At 35.7% G+C, this 17,381-nt stretch overlaps 1 pseudogene; it reads left to right on the top strand.

Moving 5' to 3' along the window:
• The first annotated feature begins 7,493 nt into the window (after positions 1-7,493).
• On the top strand, positions 7,494-8,842 carry LOC100455546 (eukaryotic initiation factor 4A-I-like; annotated as a pseudogene).
• Positions 8,843-17,381: the final 8,539 nt, after the last annotated feature.

The following is a 17,381-nucleotide window of genomic DNA, read 5'->3' as shown; positions in this document are numbered from 1 at the left end:
GAATTTAGCACAAAATTACCATTTGCTATGATTGTGTCCCCCAAAGTTCACGAGCTAGAAACTTAATCCCCAATGCAACAGTGTTGAGAGGTAGGAACTTTAAGAGGAGACTACATCACAAGGGATCTTCCCTTAGAATGAATTCATGTTACTACCACACTGTGGGGTTTTTTACCACAAGAGTGGGTTTGTTCTAAAACCAGGTTCAGACCGTGCAAGGTGAATCACACCTGTAATCCTGGCACTTTTGGAGGCTGAGGCAGTCAGATCACTTGAGGTCAGGAGTTTGAGACCAGCCTAGTGAAACCCCATCTCTACTAAAAATATAAAAATTAGCCGGGCATAGTGGTGCATGACTGTAATCCCAGCTACTCGGGAGGTGAGGCAAGAGAATCACTTGAACCCAGGAGGCGGAGGTTGCAGTGAGCCTAGATCAGGCCATTGCACTCCAGCCTGGGTGACAGAGTGACTCAGACCAAAAAAATAAAATAATAAAAAATAAACAAAAGTAGGTTCAACCCCCTCTTGACCTCTCTCACCTTCTCTCACCCTCCCTCACCCCTGTGATGGCTTTTTCCATGTTATGACACAGCAAGAAGGCCCTCACCAGATGCTGGCTAGCCCCTCAGTCTTGGACTTCCCAGCCTCCAGAACTGTGAGAAATGAATTTATTTTCTTTATAAATTACCTAGTGCCTGTTATTCTGTAATATCAGCACAAAACAAACTAAGACGCCAGTATTATGTGCCTGGCCAGTATTAGTCATTGTAGCAGACTTTTTTGTACATATATTAACCTTCAAAACAACCCTATGATAGATGTCAATAACCCCATATTTTAGATAAGAAATCTAGGGTTCATAAAATCACCCAGTATCACAGAGCTATTTAGTGGCAGGGTAAATATTCAAACTTAAGCTTTCTGCCTTCAACACTAGGGTGTGAAATAGTCTGAAAGTGTTTTTAAAAGTAGTAATACAACATCATTAAAAGCTCTCCTTTATTTAAGACCCATATTTCCAGCCTCTGTCAGCTCCCAACTTATACCTTAAACATTCAAAAACTAAATAATAATGATTTGTTTATTATTTTTTCCTCCCTCACTCCCTGGTCTTCTCTTCTCTTGCCTGCATTCAGTGAGGAGCAAGGCTTTGGTCTGAGTCCACTTTCCATTTTAACTGCCTTTCACAGAATAGATGGTTATAAAATGTAGCAGATAGATGTGCATGCATGTTTTCTGGTCTGGCTCTATCTATCAAGAAGCCACTTTTCACCATGTGGCCACTTGATTCAGCCTACAAAGGGTATGCAATTACTCTTACCTTCCATGAGATCCAAAGGTCCCTACATGAATAAAATCTAAATAAAAATTTATCCATTTGTCTTGTTTCCTCACTCTTTTCTGATTTTTTTTTAACACTTGGTTTGTTTGTCCAATATCTAAAGTACCCATGCCATTTCTATGTTAATACCTTTAAGGTCTGAACTTGAGTTTAAGGATGCCATTAAGAATGCACTTCTTGCTACAACCGTATTTTATATTCCCCTAACAAGTCTGAAGCCTCGAATACAAAGGATTATAGACATTACCAAGTTATTTTTAAAGATTGCATTTATATTATTCACAATGTTTTTGCCAGAAACACAACTTACAATGCAGAGAAACTGGAGATTATATAGTTATTACAAAAAGGCTGAATGTTACATAAAAGGAAAATGTCAATTTGCAGTTGATTTTTAGTAGTTGCATCATGTTTCTATACTTGATACCTGATATTTAAAATGTATTCCATTGCTCCTGTGTAATAGATTTATGGATGATGATGATGATGATAAGCATCATAAACATCAGATAAATTATTACTGAATACCAGAGGGATAAAAATTGTTGCTTAAGAATTAGTATATACAGCACTATTCACAATACCAAAGACATGGAATCAACCCAAATGCCCATCGATGATAGACTGGATAAAAAAAAATGTGGTACATAAACACCATGGAATACTATGCAGCCATTAAAAAGGAATGAGATCATGTTCTTAGCAGGGACATGGTTGGAGCTGGAAGCCATTATCCTCAGCAAACCAATGCAGGAACCAAAAACCAAACACTGCATGTTCTCACTTATAAGTGAGAGCTGAACGATGAGAACACATGAACACTGGGAGGGGAACAACACACACTGGGGCCTGTCAGATGGGCAGGGGAGGGTGAACATCATGATAAATAGCTAATGAATGTAAGGTTTAATACCTGGGTGATGGGTTGATGAGTGCAGCAAATCACCACAGCACATGTTTACCTATGAAACAAACCTGCATGTCCTTCACGTGTATCCTGGAACTTAAAGTAAAATTAAATTTTTTTTAAAGAATTAGTATAAAGACTTAAGAACTGGACAAATCCTGTCTTCAGGAGAATATGTTGAACCAACATACCAGATCATCACCAGTGAACACCTACTTGTCACACAAGAGATTCATCCTGAAATTAGCAATGTTTACTTTTCTTTAAAAATTTGAAAATCATTTCAAAAGTCTGAGTGGATTAGTAGCAGTTAGTGCATTTGCAGAAAGCTCTTAGAAGGAAAGATAATATATAAACAGAAATTGACTCGGGAGTTGAATAAAAGCAATAAAAGCTTTTCTGGGAAAGCCAGTCATGTGCCACCTCCAGAAATTTTTTACATGCCTCAATATGAGCATGCCCTGGAAGCTGATTCATTGAGGCAAAAAGTATGCAAACAACCAAGGTCTATATTTTGGGACAATTAACTCATACACTGGGCAGCCAGTGGCCATGAAACTCAGAACCCAACTCCAGCTGACATTCAAGGCAATCACTTAGCTCCTCCCTTGCCTTCATCTCTCATGTGCAACCCTAAGGAATTTCAGGCCTGCCTTAGTCCATTAACTTCCTTACCTCCTGCTTCCTTAGTCACGGATGCAGAATTAGGCAGAAGTCCCTACAGTATATACAGATACATATATATTTATATGTGTGTGTGTGTGTGTGTGTGTGTGTGTGTGTGTGTGTGTGTGTGTATATTTATGTATATCCATATAAAATACATTTTATAAATAATGCTATTTTAGAAGTGATACCTATAAATATCTAAGTATATATTCACCTAAAAGTATATTTTAGTATTCAGTTAACATGTGCATCATTATAATAGATTGAGTTTAAAAAGCAGCTAATACCTGTCATGTTCTTTTCAGAATGTCAGGTATTAGCAAAGTCAGCAGTTCTGCAAACATGCTGTTTCTGCTGTTAGTTTCATGGCTACTTTACCTGCAGAAGAGTGGCTGGCACAAAGTGAAAGCTCAAGAAACACTAGATCAAAAGGAATGGCATAAAGGAAACACTAGACTTGCAGATAGAATACCTACATTCAAGTTTGGACTAATTCCCTTCAAATCTTTCTGAACTGTAAGGTGGGAATAATATTCCCTCACTTGGCTCTATTTTCCCCATAGAGATCTCCGTGATAGTAATAAGTAGCAGTTTCAGTAACAGTAATTATATCTGTAGAATTGGCTTCAGTAGCAGGAACAGTAGTAATAAGTGGAAATTATTTTTACTATAAACATTATATTGGAATAGATTCATTGATTCATTCATTCCACTGTACCAGAAACCACATAATTGGCTAGATACACAGAGAGAAGACAGAATTACTACCCCAGGTAGGGAGGGTCATCACCTAGCTGGGGAAAAACATATTGCATGACATGGGATAAATGTTTGTACACATGGATTTACCTGAATGTTTTCTCTTTGTTTCTTGTCAACGTAAAATGTTCCACCATAATTTTCTGGGAAATACAACTAGCCTTTTCAACGTTTCCCTTTTTCTTACCGTCTAAACTGGAGCAAGTTTCTTTTCTTGGATAACTTTTACTTCCTCTCTTATTAACCTAGGTCTTCTTTTAAACAAACTTTTCATTGATTCAATTGGTACGTACCAGACACTTTGCTAAAGCTCAGATTTCAAAGATAAAAGAGTCCTACCTTCAAGCAAAGAATTTTCCCCATTTTCAGGAAAGCAATAAAAAAAAATCCAAAGCAACCACTTTGAAGATAGTTATAAGCTCACTTTGTGAATGAAGTCTTAGTATCGAGGGTAAAGTGCTAGGATATCTAAAACTTACCTTCAAATAGTATAGCAAAAAACATATGTATTTATACACAGGGAGAGAAAGCAAAGAAAATGTATAACAGTTAAATGCAACAAATATAAGTTCATTGTTTTATTACTTCAATTTTTCTGTATGTTTGAAATATTTTCTTATAAAAAGTGGAGGAAATGAACAAAAGTCTCAATGGAGTCAGATCACTCTGGGTTACGGTCTGGTTCCAGAACTGTCCAGCAGTATGAGCTGGACCTCATACGAGTTATTAACCTCCCAAGATCTCAATCTTCTCATTGCTAAATGAGATTTTACATGCCAGAGTGGGTTCTTCTGCACATTAAATTAGATAATTCATGTAAAACATGTAACACAGTCCTGATGCTTAGAAGAATAAAACAAATATTAACTACTATTATTTTATCTGTAAAAGAATACTTCAGCTGGGCATGGTGGCTCACGCCTATAACCCCAGCACTTTGGGAGGCTGAGGCAGGTGGCTCACAAGGTCAGGAGTTTGAGACCAGCCTGGCCAACAGGTGAAACCCCATCTCTACTAAAAATACAAAAACTAGCCGGTCGTGGTGGTGGGCACCTGTAGTCCCAGCTACTTGGGGGGCTGAGGCAGGAGAATCGCTTGAACCCAGGAGGCAGAGGTTGCAGTGAGCTGAGATCATGCCACTGCACTCTAGCCTGGGTGACAAAACAAGACTCTGTCTCAAACAAAAATTCTGTGAAATGATGTAGAATTTAAAATATGGACATCAGGAAGATGGCATTTCCAGGAATAGTAGGAAGTGTGTTTCCCGAGAGGTAGGCAAGCTTTGGAGCAGTATGGCTCTGAGGGCATATACCAATCTTTGGTGGTTTTAATCCACAGTTCTAAGGGTCCCATGGCTAGGGAGGACAAGAGACCAAGCTTGGGGCTTAGAGAGTACAAAATTTTAGATTAAAGACAACTGAAGGAAGCTGGGGCTTTTGTAAAACGACATCATCAATAAGCGATCTAAAGAAAAGCCCTGTTGGACAATGGGAGATGGGGAAGATTCTTGCTTATATCCGCCTACCTAGTGAGTTAAGTGAGGCTCTGGGTGGAGCCCACATTCACAGGCAGTTAGAACCAGAAGTTTTATTTCTGTATAGTTGAAAATTTATTTGAAAATGAACTCAAGTTAGTAGCATCCTCTAGCATCTGGCAGAGGCAAATACGATCCTACGGAAGGGAAGGCACATTAAGTCCATACTTCAAAAAATTCCTAAAGATTCCATGGAACATTAATTCACAATCAAAACTAATAAAATACATAAGGGCCATGGAAACATAGACAGAAGTCAACCAAAACAACCAGCTACAGAATCAGACTCACAAAACTTGTTAAAATAAATTCAATAAGCTTGTTAAAATAAATTCATTTTAAAAATTAGAGGTATTAAAAGTATGACAGTAGAAAAAGACACTACAGAAATGCCCAGACTTTTGAAAGAACACAAATTTTTACTGCTAGAAGTGAAAATCTAAAACGAAAATGAAAAAAAATATCATTACGAATTAAATAGAGGAGAAGCAGCATAAAAACTATTTAATGAACTGAAACATAGATCTGAAAAAATTACCCAGAACTTAATATAGACAACCAAAGAAGTAGAAAGTATAAAATTTCAGATGGAAAGAATAAAAGGAAATGGATACTGACAATATTCAAAGAGAAAATGACTGGAAATTTCCCATAATTGATAGGATGAATCCTCAGATTCAGAAACAATGTAATCGCAAGCAAAAATAAGTAGAAATAAATCTATATTATATTGTAACTGCAGAACATCAGAGACAACAAGACTATCTTTAAAATTTCAACAACAATGGAAGCCAGAGAGGAGAGGGGAATTACGTATTTTAATGCTAGATGAAAATAACAAAGAATTATAATAAGAAAACTATACAGCTCTTATAGATTCATAACTAAAAATAAAATAATTGTTAAGGTAAGAAAACTTTTTCAAAAAAGTCAGATGAGAAAAAAATTGAGAGTGTTCATGCCAACAGAAACACCAAAGAAATTTCCAAAAGAGGACTACTACTAAGAAGAAAAATTATCTCAGAGGGAATGCCTAAAATGCAAAAAGAAACTGTGAGCCAAGAAAATAATAAACATGAGGTAAATGTAAACAAACATCAACTGTAGAATATATTAATCAAAATAATATCTTATTTTTTGGATTTTTTAAATAAAGATAGAACTGAAATACTGCAATGGTTTAAGAGTGGGGAGTTATTAACATTAATGTTTTTTAGGATAAAAGTAAAGATGTTAACTTTAGTCATTGCTAAGTTTAAAAAGTACTTTAAAATTTTTATTGAAATGTAAAAGAAGAGAAATGCAGTATATAGCTTCATCTCATGAATTTTTTTTAATTGAAAGAAAAATTTTTATTGAAACACTAAAAGAAGAGAAATGCAGTATATAGCTTCCTCACCTCATGAAGTTTTTTTTAATTGAAAGAAACTGTACAGTTAAAAGGCCAAATATTTCAAGCTGTATTAAATATAAATAAAACCCACTAAATGCCATTTCAACATCATACTGGAGGTCCTATTTAACAGTTAACATTTATTAGATACGACCATGTATCAGGCACTGTTGTGAGCACTTTACAGGACTTAATACAATATCTTATAAGGTATGTATACTGTTATCCATTTTTGCAGATGAGAAAACTCAAGCTATATAGCTTGTCCAAGATTATATAACAAGTTGGTAGCAGAAGATAGACCCAGACAGTCCAACTCCAGCATTTGTGCTTTTAACCACTACCTTATACTCTCCCACCCTACTAATGTACTAATATAATTTAGCAAAGTTGCTAGATATAAAATCAATATATAAAATTCTATTGCATTTCAGTAAACTAGTAACAGTTTGAAAACTCTTTTTTTTTTTTTTTTTTAGAGATGGAATCTTACTCTGTCACCAGGCTGGAGTGTAGTGGCGCGATCTCGGCTCATTGCAACATCCGCCTCCCGGGTTCAAGCAATTCTCCTGCCTCAGCCTCCTGAGTACGTGGGACTACAGTTGTGGGCCACTATGCCTGGCTAATTTTTGTATTTTTTTAGTACAGACAGGGTTTCACCCTATTGACCAAGCTGGTCTTGAACTCCTGACCTCGTGATCCACCTGCCTTGGCCTCGCAAAATTCTGGGATTACAGGCATGAGCCCCCACACCTGGCTGAAAACTCTACTTTTAAAACAATGCTATTTAAAACAGCAACAAAAAGATGCCTACTAATAAATCTAACAGAAGTTGTGGAAGATCCTTATTTAGACAATTATAAAAATAGTTTTAGAGTTTCTAAGGATTATGTCTGTGAGTCAGGATTCCAGAGACCATGGCCCTGATGGGATGGAGCCTGGAGACGTCATTGAGAGTAACTGGAATGAGGTTGTTGACAGCTTTGATGACATGAACCTCTCGGAGTCCCTCCTCCATGTCATCTACGCCTATGGTTTTGAGAAGCCCTCTGTCATCCAGCAGTGAGCCATCCTACCTTGTATCAAGGATTATAATGTGGTCGCTCAAGCTCAATCTGGGACTGGGAAAATGGCCACATTTGCCATATCAATTCTGCAGCAGATTGAATTAGATCTAAAGGCCACCCAGGCCTTGGTCCTAGCACCCAGTTGAGAATTGGCTCAGCAGATACAGAAGGTGGTCATGGCACTAGGAGACTACATGGGTGCCTCCTGTCACGCCTGTATTGGGGGCACCAATGTGTGTGCTGAGGTATAGAAACAGCAGATGGAAGCTCCCCATATCATCGTGGGTACCCCTGGCCGTGTGTTTGATATGCTTAACCGGAGATACCTGTCTCCCAAATAGATCAAGATGTTTGTACTGGACAAAGCTGAGAAATGTTAAGCCATGGATTCAAGGACCAGATCTACGACATATTCCAAAAGCTCAACAGCAGCACCTAGGTTGTTTTGCTGTCAGCTATAATGCCTTCTGATGTGCTTGAAGCGACCAAGAAGTTCATGAGGGACCCCATTCGGATTCTTGTCAAGAAAGAAGAGTTGACCTTGGAGGGTATCTGCCCATTCTACATCAACATGGAATAAGAGGTAGAAGCTGGACACACTGTGTGACTTGTATAAAACCCTGACTGCCACCCAGGCAATCATCTTCATTAACACCTGAAGGAAGGTGGACTGGCTCACTGAGAAGATGCATGCTCGAGATTTCACCGTCTCTGCCATGCATGGAGATATGGACCAAAAGAAACACGATGTGATCAGAGGGAGTTTCATTCTGGCTCTAGCAGAATATTGATTACCACTGACCTGCTGCCCAGAACTACTGATATGCAACGACTTACTTTAGTCATCAAATACGACCTTCCCACCAACAGGGAAACCTATATCCACAGAATCAGTCGAGGTAGATGGTTTGACCTTAAGGATGCGGATATTAACATGGTGACAGAAGAAGACAAGAGGACTCTTCGAGACATCAGGAACTTCTACAACACCGCCACTGAGGAAATGCCCCTTAATGTTGCTGACCTCATCTGAGGGGCTGTCCTGCTACCTAGCCCCAGCCAGCGTTCAATCTTGGGGGGCTGAGAAGCAGCAGGAGGGTGTAGGGAAGGGAGCCAAGGGATGGACATCTTGTCATTTTTTTTCTTTGAATAAATGTCACTTTTTGAGGCAAAAGAAAAAAAGTTTTAAAACTTAAACACAAATTTATAACCATATTTGTGGACAAAAATAAACCATATTATAAAAATTAATCTTTCCAACATATTCTGTAGATTCATTGCAATTGCAGTAAAAGTCTACCAGTGTATTTTCTGAAGTTTGCAAATGTGATTCTGAAATTTATATAAATGATCAATGATCTAAAACTATCTAAAACACTCCTAACAGAAAAATAAAATTTGAAATGTTTGTCCCCCCTGGATATTTATTTAGTATAAACCTGTAGTAATTTAGTCACCATGATACTGACACAAGAAACAAACTAACAAAACTGAATAGAGAGCCCAGAAATAGGCCATGTGTATGTTAATACCTGATATAAAACAGTGCTACCCACTATAGCTAATGAGGAAAGAATGGACTGAAAAACAAATGATTGTAACTCATATGGGGACAAAATTGATTCAAATACCCACTTTACTATTCACAAAAATCAATTCCAGGTGGATCAAGAACTTAAACATAAGAGGTACAACTTTTAGGAAAAAATATGAGAGAATATCTTATGGCTTCAGTGTAAGATAGAATTTTGTTTAAAAGACTCAAAAATGCAAACTGTAAAGAAAAAGATGAGCGAATCAAACTGCATTTAAAGTAAGAATTTCATTCCAAAAAGCTGACAACACGCAGACACACACACACACACACACACACAAACACACCGCATAAAGGCGGTGAAAGACAAGCCACAGACTATGAGATATTTGCAACATCTGTAATTGTTAAAAGGTTAGTGTCCAGAATATATACAGAATGCCTATAAATTACTAAGAATAAGACAAATTACCCTATATTAAAATGGTCAAAATATATTAACAGGCATATCAGAAAGAAGGAAGCACAAGTGGCCATTAAACATGTAAAAGAAATTCACACTCTTTATTAATCAAGAAAAAGTAAAACCACTATAGTACATCATTTTATTCTAATGAGATAAAAATGTAAATGCATTGGCTAAGATGTAAAACAAAAGAAATTTGAAGACATTATTAGCTCAAGTTTAGATTAATACAATTTGTAAAATATTTAGGCATTATCTTTTAAAGTTGAATATATGCATGCCTCATGACCCTGCCATTTTATTTGCATATGAATCTTAGAGAAGCTGTTATATATGTCCACCAAGATGTACCTAAAAATGTTCATAAGAGTATTATTTGCAATACCAAAAAACTGAAAACACAACTGTACAAGAGTAGAATGCAAAAATGAATTGTTACATTTATGTAACAGTATATGACACAGCAGTAAAAGTAAATAAATTACACCTACATTCATCAATATAGGTAAAAATCTCAAAAGTTATGTTGAGGGAAGAAAGCTAGACACATAAGAATATATACAGTGTGATTCCATTTATACACAGGTCAAAAGTATAATCAGCCTAATATATTACTCAGGAAATCATACCTATGTAGTAAATGCATTTTTAAAAAGCAAGCCAAGATATTAGCAAAATTGCAGAATAGGAAGCTCTAAATTTTCCTTTTCCCCATAGACACATCAATTTAAAAGCTATACATGGATCAATTCCCATTGTGAGAAATCAAGAAGCTAATTGACACTACAGCAAGCTTCAAATTAGAACAAACAAAAGAAAGAATCATCAAACTAAAAGATGGGTCATTTAAAATTATCTAGTCAGAGGAGCAAAAGAACTTGAGGGACTTACAGGACATCATCAACTGGACCATTAGAAGTACAGGAGTTTCAGAAAGAGAAAAGAGAATGAACCTGAAAGCTTATTCAAAGAAATAATGGCTGAAGACATCCCAAATCTTGAGAAAGAAATTGATCCAGATTTATGAAGCCCAAAGTATCCAAAATGAGATAAATCTAAAGAAATCCACACCCAAACATGTTATAATTGAATTATCAAAAGTCAAACACAAAGAATTTTGAAGGAAGCAATAGAAAAGCAACTTTTACATCCATGAGAACCCCCAAAAGGATATCAACAAACTTTTCAGCGGAAACCTTGCAGTCCATAAGACAGCGGGATGATATATTTTAAATGCTTGAAAAAAACTGCCAATCAAAAAGAATATACCTGGCAAAACTATCCTTTAAAAATGAAAGAGATGTAAAGACTTTGCCAAACAAAAGCTGAGGAAATGCATCACCACTAGACCCGCCTTGTAAGAAATACTAGGAAGTTCAACATGGAACAATCATTAAGCAGAAACACAGTAACACAAGAATGTATAAAATACATTGTAAAAGCAAATATATAAACCTATACAGAATGCTATATTAATGTAACAGTAGTGAATAAGTCACTTTTTTTTAATTTGAGACAGTTCTGCTCTTGTTGTCCAGGCTGGAGTACAGTGGTGCGATCTCAGCTCACTGCAACCACCGCCTCCCGGGTTCAAGTGATTCTCCTGCCTCAGCCTCCCAAGTAGCTGGGATTACAGGCGCCCACGACCAACACAGCTAATCGCTTGTATTTTTAGTAGAGATGGAGTTTCACCATGTTGGCCAGGCTGGTCTCAAACCCCAGACCTCAGGTGATCCACCTACCTCGACCCCCCAAAGTGCTGGGATTATAGGCGTGGGCCACTATGCCTAACCAAGTCACTTTTAATTCTAGTATAAAAGGCAAAGATAAACGTATTAAAATAACTATAATTGTAAAATATGTTAATGAATACAAAGCATAAATAAATGTAAATAGAGACATCAATAACAAAGTGTAGTGGGGTGAGAAGTAAAAATATAGAGTTACTGTATGCAATTGAAGTTATCAGCTTAAAATAGACTATTCTATTTTAAGTTCAGTTCTTTCCTATAAATAATGACTTTAAATATAAATAACTTAAATTCTGAAATCATGTAGAACAGGTGAATGATTAAAAAAAAAAACAAGATCCAACTATATACTATCTATGAGAGACTCACTTTAGATTTATGGACCAATAGAGGATGAAAATAAAGGGATGGAAAAAGATGTTTCATGCAAATTATCTAAAATTTAGCAGGATTGATTATATTAGTATCAGAAAAAAACAGACTTTAAGTCAGAAACTGTCACAGACAAAGAAGGATATTATATAACGATAAAATGGTCAGTTTCCTAGGATAACATTACAATTATAAATATATAGAAACCCAACATTAACACACTTAAATGTACAAAGAAAACACTGGCAGAAATGAAGGGGAAAATAGATGACAATATAAAAATAGTGAGAGACTTCAATACCCCAATTTCAATAAAAACATCCAGTCAAAAAAACCAGTAAGGAAACAGCACACTTGAACTACTGCTTTAGACCAAAGGAATCTAATAGACTTATATAGTGCATTCCACTCAACAGCAGCAGACACACTTTCTTCTCAAGTGCACATGGATCTTTCTCTAGGAAAAATTATGTCTCAAATATATCTTAACAAACTTAAGAATATTAAAATACCAAGGATCTCTTCTTACCCACAATGGAATAAAACTACAAATCAATAGAAGAAAAACTGAAAAATGCAAAAATATGTGGAAATAGAACAACACACACCCAAACTACCAGTGGGTCAGAAAATAAATCAAAAGGAAAATTAGAAAATATCTTGAGACAAACAAATCACAACATACCAAAACCTATGGGATGCAGCAAAACAGTCTAAGAGAGAAGTTTATAGCAATAAATGTACATATAGACAATGAAATGGAAGAAACAGCCCAGGAATAAATCCACATATATAGTCAACTGATTTTCAATGAAAGAGCCAAGAATATAAAATGGGAAAAGGACAGTCTTCTCAATGAAGGAAGCTGGAAAAACTAGATGTCCATTTAAAAAAAAAAATGATCTGCAAATAAATAACCTAACTTTATGCTTGAGGGAACTAGGCAGGGAGAAAGAACAAACTAAGCCCAAAAGCAGCAGATAGAAAAATAATAAATATTAGACAGGAATTAATGAGAGTAGAAAAACAATAGAAAAAAAATCAATGAAACTAAGTTTTTTGAAAAGATGAACAAAATTGACAAATCTTTAGCTAGACTAGGAGAAAAAATTCAAATAAAATCAGATATAAGACAGGAGACATTACAACTTATGTTACAGAAATAAAAAGAAACTACTATGAACAATTATATGCCAAATGACTGGATAATCTAGAAGAAATGGTAAATTCTTAGAAACATACAACCTACCAATACTGAATCATGATAGAAAATCTGAACAGATCTATAACTAGTAAGGAGATCGTATCTGTAATTAAAAAAAAAAAAAAAACTCCCAATAAAGAAAAGCCAAGGATCAAGAACAAAGCAAGGATGCCCACTCTTACCACTTATAGTCAACATAGTATTAGAAGTCTTCGCCAGAGTAATTACACAAGAAAGTAATAAAAACCATCTAAATCAGAAACGAAGGAATAGAATTGTTCCTGTTTGCAGATGACATGATCTTATATATAGGAAACCCCAGAGACTTCATATACACATACACATGCTCACACACATACACACACACACACACACACACACACGTTATAACCCATAAGTGAACTCAGTAAAGTTGCAAGGTATAAAATCAATATATAAAAATCAGTTGTGTTTCTATATAGTAACAATGAACCGCAAGAGAAATGATGGAAACAATCCCATTTACAATAGCATTAATGGAATAAAATAGGAATAAATTTAAAGAGTTGAAAGACTTATATACTGACTACAAAACATTGATGAGATAAATTAAGGAAGACAAAAAATGAAAAGACGTTCTGTGTTCACGGACTGGAAGACTTAATTTAAATGTTCATATTAACCAAAGCAATCTACAGATTCAATGTAATCTATATCAAAATCTCAATGGTAGTTTTCATAGAAATAGAAAAAAAAAAAATCTAAAATCCTTATGGAACCACAAATGAGTAGCCAAAACAATCTTGAAAAAGAACAAAGCTGGAGAAATCATACTTCCTGATTTCAAAATATGCAACAAAGCTACAGTTATTTTTCAAAGTATGGTACTGACATACAGACAGACACATAGACCAATGAAACAGAAGACAGCACCCAGAAATAAATCCACATAGATATTGTCAACTGACCTTCAACAAAAGAGCTAAGAATGCATAATGGGAAAAGGATTTTTTTAAGATGGAGTTTTGCTCTTGTTGCCCAGGCTGGAGTGCAATGGCGCGATCTCGGTGCGCCGCAACCTCTGCCTCCCAGATTCAAGCGATTCTCCTGCCTCAGCCTCCCGAGTAGCTGGGATTACAGGCATGCACCACCACGCCTGGCTAATTTTTTTGTATTTTTAGTAGAGACGGGGTTTCTCCGTGTTGGCTTGGCTGGTCAAAACTCTCGACCTTAGGTGATCTGCCCGCCTCAGCCTCCCAAAGTGCTGGAATTACAGGTGTGAGCCACTGTACCGGGCCAATGAAAGGATAGTCTTAACAAATGGAGTTGAGAAAGCTAGAAGTCTGTATGCAAAACAATGAAATAGTACCCTTATCTTATACCATATACAAATAACAATTCAAAATGGATTACAGACTTAACTGTGAGACCTGAAACTGTAAAACTACTACGAGTCATAAGGGTAATGATTCATAATATTGGTTTTTTGGATATGACCCAAAAAGCACAGGCAACAAAAACAAAAATAGACAAATGGGATTACATCAAACTAAAAAGCTCTGCACAGGCAAAGAAACAATCAACAGAGTGAAGAGAACACCTATGGAATGGGAGAAAATTTTTGCAAACATCTGATAAGGGGTTCATATCAAACAGATATGAAGAACTCAAACAACTCAATACAAGGAAACAAATAACACAATTTTAAAAACAGGAAAAAAAACCAGAATACACATTTCTCAAAAGAAGATACACAAATGGCCAACAGGCATATGAAAAAATGCTCAATATCACCCTATCAGGGAAATATAAATTAAAACCACAATGAGGTATCACTTCAAATCTGTTAGGATGACTATTCTAACAAAACACACACAAAAAAGATAACAAGTGTCGATAAGGATGTGGAGAAAAAGGACCATGGTACACTGTTTGTAGGTATGTCAATTAGTACAGCCATTATGAAAAATAGTATGAAGGTTGCTCCAAAAACTGAAAATAGAACTACCCATTTGATCTAGCAATTTCACTTCTGGGTATACATCTAAAGGATATAAAATATGTCAGAGATATCTGCACCCCAGTGTTCATAGCCAAGATACAAAAGCAATCTAAGTGTCCATCAGTGGATGAATGGATAAAGAGAATATGTTGTATATGTACACAACGGAATACTACTCAGTCTTTAAAAAGAAGGAAATTCTATCATTTGCAACAACTTGAATAAATTTGGAGGACATCCTGTTAAGCAAAATAAGCCAGATACAGAAAAACAAATATTGCATGTTCTCAATTGTAGAATCTAAAAAAGTTGAACTCACAGAAGCAGAGAGTAAAATGGTGGTTACCAGGGGCTGAAGTGGAGGGAAGGAGAGGTTTGGAAGATGTTGGTCAAAGGATACAAAATTTCAGTTAGATAGGAGGAATAAGTTCAAGAGAGCTGTTGTACAACCTGGTGACTATAATGATAATGCATTGTATTCTTAAACGTCACTAAGAGATTTTAAGTGTTCTCATCCCCAAAAAATGATGAAAGGCACTATGTTAGTTTGATCTAGCTATTCTACAACATACACATCTTTCAAAGCATCATGTTGTACATGATGTATATATTTATAATTGCATTGTATATATTTATAATTGTATTGTATACAATTTTTAAAAATTTAAGTAAAAAAGAGAAAAAGGAAAAAAGTATATTCACTCAAAAACCAAAAGAGAAAAAAAGCAAGCCAATAATAAATACAAAATTCTGAATTGCAGTTACCTTGTAAAGGGGAGAAGAAAGGGATGAGATTATGGAGGTATTTACAAGGGCATTCAAAATTGATATTTTGCTCTATTATTGTATTTTGTTTTGTTACTTTTAAACTGTATAAATAATATTAAATATTCTGTGTGTATGGTCTATTTCTCTAAAACTAAAATTAAAACACGGACCATCTGAAAACACATACTATTTGCTTTGTACCTTTCATGTGTATCACCTATATTTATTAAAACTAGCTCAGATCCTAACATGAACAAAAATAAATATAATTATATAGGAAAATATATACCCTCTGTAAAACCCCCAACACAATTAAAGAATTATTATGGTCATTTTAGCATACGTGTAAAAATTTGCACTGAACACCATTTACTGCTAGGGTACTAGAAGGAAGATGGAGCTGTCACGGGTGTCCTCTTCCACATAGCAGGTGGCAATTAGCACTCCAAAGAACTGGAAAGGGTTTAATCCTGGAAGCCACAGGATTCAATTTGTGCTTTAAAAGACCACTTGGACTGCTATTTAGTACACTGTAGAAACAGGGAGTTAATTACTGGTAGTCCTAGATTGGAACAGAAGCAGAGGGTAGAACTAGAATTGAGCAGTGTTTGCAGCAACAAAGTCAACAGATTTAAAGTCTGTTTTGAAGGTAGAATATGATGTTGATGAATTAGATGTGGAGATAACCTTAGAAAATAGTAATAAGTCAAAATATCTATAGTTCTCATTCTCTAAAGATGCTTTAGTTACTTCAACAGATTTCTCTGTTGTCTTCATAAGTTCTACAGAAATTAAAAAATAAAAATAAATATCTCTTGGCTAATCGTTAACACTGGCAGCACGGCTCATGCCACGTCCATGCATATACCTTCCGCCAGGGAAAATATGTGGACCCACCAGAAGGTGTCAGAACTGCCACAAACTCTTTCAATTATTGATAATAAATTGTGACACACTATTTTATTCTTTAACATTCTCATATTTTTATAAAGATAAAGAATTAAAGCCTTTTGCTATCATAGCCAGCTACCATATGACCCCATTTCCAAATATATTGGTTACATTCTGACCCTGCTTCCTGGAATAATAAAATACACAAATGCTTACTGAGTGCTTGCCAGGCACCAGGCACTGTTTGTAACTCTTGTGAGAATTAACTGGTTTAGTCCTCACTTCAGTCCTGGGAGGAAGTGAGTCTCATTATCTCCATTCACTGCACGTGAATCAAACATGTTTATTGCTTCCCAGACTTTAAGTTACAGAAGGAGCTCGGAGTCTCACTGACACCAAACTGTGTGTTTTAACATGCCCAAGTTGCACTTGATGGATCTTAAGTGTCTTTACTGATTAATTTTGTTGAAAATACCCAAGGAAGATTCATAAAAATTTAGAAAACATACAAATGTTGAAAAAACAAATCAGTCCCTCCCCAAAGATTGAGGATAAGCAATGTCTCTATCATAAAGAGATAAAGAGAAACTAGAAATGCAAGCAAATTTCTAAGAAAATAAACTTGATAGTACCAAGTATTCCAAATGTTATAAAAAATATAGAATGAAACCAGCAAGGACCCAAGGACCCCATTTAAAGCTGGAAAAAAAAATATGTAACATTGGGATACATAATGCTGAGCT

The sequence above is a fragment of the Pongo abelii genome, chromosome 14 (assembly GCF_028885655.2).
Source record: "Pongo abelii isolate AG06213 chromosome 14, NHGRI_mPonAbe1-v2.0_pri, whole genome shotgun sequence".
Lineage (NCBI taxonomy): Eukaryota > Metazoa > Chordata > Mammalia > Primates > Hominidae > Pongo > Pongo abelii.
The sequence above is the reverse complement of the archived record's forward strand: the minus strand, read 5'-3'. Positions and strand labels throughout refer to the sequence as shown.